The sequence below is a fragment of the Octopus bimaculoides genome, chromosome 2 (assembly GCF_001194135.2).
Source record: "Octopus bimaculoides isolate UCB-OBI-ISO-001 chromosome 2, ASM119413v2, whole genome shotgun sequence".
Taxonomy (NCBI): Eukaryota; Metazoa; Mollusca; class Cephalopoda; order Octopoda; family Octopodidae; genus Octopus; species Octopus bimaculoides.
The window spans coordinates 32,947,277-32,951,285 of NC_068982.1; positions in this window are offsets into that span (position 1 = coordinate 32,947,277).

Consider the following 4,009-nt stretch of genomic DNA (forward strand, 5'->3'; position numbering starts at 1 on the left):
ATATATATATATATATATATATATATATACACGATGGGCTTTCAGTTTCCGTCTACCAAATCCGCTCACAAGGCTTTGGTCGGCCCGAGGCTATATAGTAGAAGACATTTGCCCAAGGTGCCACATAGTGGAACAGTACTGGGAACCATGTGGTTGAAAAGCAAGCTTCGTACTATGCAGCCACGCCTGTAGGTTTTTATTTCAAAGTTTAGCTCATTGTGAATAATGAAGAAGCATTTACACTATACCTCGACATGCTAGAAATACCATCTGACTCCCAAATGTCCTAGAAAACCACAGGGTAATTCCAAAAATGAAATGGCTCAAGATAATATAGTACTTATTTTCGTGTATGTGAGTGTGTCTAAGTATGAAAGCATGTATATATATATATATATATATGTTTGGATGTATATATGTACACACACACATACACACATGAATACACACGCACGCGGATACATACGTACACGCACACATACATATTTTGAGAAAATTGTGGTATTCACGCTAATATCTTTGTTTCATGATGCTCTGTCGCATTTCGATTGACCCAGAATGAAAAACAACACAACAATCCTTTCTATTATAGGCACAAGGCCTGAAATTTGGAGAAGGGAGATAGTCGATTATATCGACCCCAGTATTTCACTGGTACTTAATTTATCGACTCCGAAAGGATGAAAGGCAAAGTCAACTTCGGCGGAATTTGAACCCGGAACGTAGCGACGGGCGAAAAACAGTTAAGCATTTCGTCCAGCGTGCTAACGATTCTGTCAGCTCACCGCCTTAACAACAACAGCAGCAGCAGCAAAAATAATTACAACACTATTTTCACCAACCAATGCATTTCATTTAAACAGTAAAATTCTAATTCTCAGCAACCATAAGTGGCACAACAATTTTATACTTCCTCCACAACATAAAATTCTTAAGTATTTTACATTTTCATTATGCCATTTCACTTGAGATATCATGCACAAATTTGGTTATTCTTTAACATGATAAAGACACAGAAGATTCTCAATGACGGAATATTTTATTGCAAATATATTTTTTTATGTTATTCATACTCCAGATTCCATAATATACTAAGCGGGACATGAAGCTTATACATCACATCATACAGCTGCTGCAAAGCTGAGAAAAACACTAGTTCAGCTATTAGAAAGCGAATAGTGGATCGGTTTTACCCCAGGGGATTTTAACAAATGACACCGAGTTTTATTAAAACGTTGGCACGATTAATATGAAAGCTAATGTACTTTGAAAATGTATATTCATCTAACGAAACTTGGCACAGAACGATCATTATTTAAATATGTTTCTCGTGTACATGTATGTATGTATGTATGTATGTATGTATGCATGTACACTTGCACATATATGAATTTATGCATATTTGTGTGATTACATTTATGTTTTGTAGGTCTTTGCTCTGCTTTTTTTTAGCGAATACGTTTGAAGCCATGCCGGATGCCGCCTTGATGTATGCATGTACGACGGGTTTACACAAGAATACACACATACACACACAAACATAAATACATACATAATATATACATGCATACATACATACATACATACATACATATACACACAGACATACATACACGCACATATACATATGTACATGCTTACATGCATACATACATATATGCATGCATGCTTACATACATACATACATACATACATACATACATACATACACACATATATGGCATGGTCTTGACTAGACTCGATATCAGTTTTACTGATAGTCGGTAGAATCATTAAAAATGTATTACTAATGCATATTGATATCGATAAATACATGAAATTTGGATAAATCTTCCTACATAGTGAAATATTTTCTGAAATAAAATTCACAACACATTCGCAGTAAATATATCCGATTGCTGTGAGCAAATGTCGGATTTATTCACAACTGACAAATGTATCTAACTGTTGCGAACAGACCGTGTAAACTCACTTCTACTGTACGACTGCGATAAAAGCCCATAAAATGTGTTTTCGTTTCTCATATGAAATGGAATATCTGCCTGGTTTGCACATTACATACATGAACATAAAGGAAAATGATGAAAAGAAGTTAAGGAACTGGTCGTAATTTTCTTATGTGTATGCAAAAATTAGCTTTCAATTTTGTCAAATGTCAGCACACATCACAGCACTAATATGATAAAATAAAAACTCAAGCATTTCATTTTTTGTTTTGTTTTACTTTGCTTTTGTCTTTCTCATACTTATGAATTCTTCTTAACATGTTAAATATGTAGACTTATATTTAACTTGGGAAAGATAATAAAATATATACAAAAAAGACAGCGGTATTTTTATTCAGTTCACAAGAACCAGAATAAGAATCAGAGATGTTAACGTAGAAAGTTGCTCTCAGTTAGGAATATTTTTGGCTGACGATGTCTATAAACATCCTATTTACTGCATGTGCACAGAAGTCGCTTGAAAATTGACAAGTATTTCAGCATATACGGCAGTGGCAGATCTCCGTCGGTTGACGACGATGATACAGTTATTCGATCAAATGGTTAACTTCTTCCTTGATTAATGTGTAAGTCGATGAGTATTCACAGACGCATCACGTTATGGGTACACGTGTGACACGTGTACGCTCACGGGTAGAGCTATCGTCATACATTTTGTGGCTAAGCTGTACCGTTTGAATTACAGGTAGAATCCATCCGACATTTTGCATCTACCCAGCTTCACTCACTAAGATTAATTCAAATCGAAGTTATAGAAAATGACACCTATCTGAGACCCTACGCAGTGGGATAGAATTTAGGACCTTGGAGCTGCAAAACCAACTCCTTAACCATTTGACTACAGTACTCCAATGGAGCATATTGTTATGAATTAATAATCTGAATATCCGCTGGCTTGCATATCTGTTTTTTTTTTGTTTTTTGTTTTTTCTTAAAGTAAGTTTGAGAAGAAAGATATTGATTTATAAATATACAGTAAGGTGTCAAGCTGGAGGAATCAGTAGCACGCCTGGCAAAATGCTCTGTGGCATTTTCGTCTGTCATTGCGTTCCGAGTTCAAATTCTGCCAAGGTCGACTTTACCTTTCATTCTTCCGGGGTCGATAAAATAAGTATCCGTTGAGTACTGGGGTCCATGTAATCGACTTATCTCCTCCTCGAAATTGCTCGCCTTGTGCCAAATTTTGAAACTAATATATGGATATACAGAGCAGTTCAGAGACAAAAATGACATTTAGTCGTATGAACATTGTTTAATCACAAATAAATCTGAAATATAATTTCCATTTCCTGACATTTGGAACTACTCAGCACCACCCAAAACAGATGATAGCCTAATCATACCTTACTGGAATATTCTTTATAATTCCACCATGAAACAACAGAATTGAAAACAAAAATTAGTGAGTTTTGATGCCATACAAGAGGACCAGTAAAATTTGTTAAATATTTTTTAGGTTTGATGAGTTTTGATCTCTTATTTTCTTTTTGCTCAGCTCTGACGGCGTTTCAAACATTTTCTAACGTAAACAACTTAATGGAAATCTGAAAGATTCTGAGAAGTCGAGACTGGCATACAACAATAAACATTCTTTTGAGAAGGTTTATTTATTTTTCTTTACTAATTGTATGCTTTTGTTCGTTGGGATTGCGCAACAGTTAAATTAACAACTTCAAGCATTTCAATATTGCTTATGTGGTAGAACTGAGAAAGAGAGAGAGAGAGAGAGAGAGAGAGAGAAAGATTGTCGATTTAAAATACATTATCTCATAGACAAAAATAAAGACTATAATCGGAGGAAACTAAAAGTCTGAGTCGCTAAAAACAGTTAATAAAATACTTAGAATAAACTTGTGTGTCAGAAAGAGTGTACAGAGAGGAGTGTTGTGTTCTTGCGCCTCAAGCAAGAAAAACAAAATTCGAAAAAATGCTATTTTTTCGAAATATTGCTATTTTTTTCAATCGGCGTTGAAAACAAGTTGTGAAAGCATAGTACATGCTAC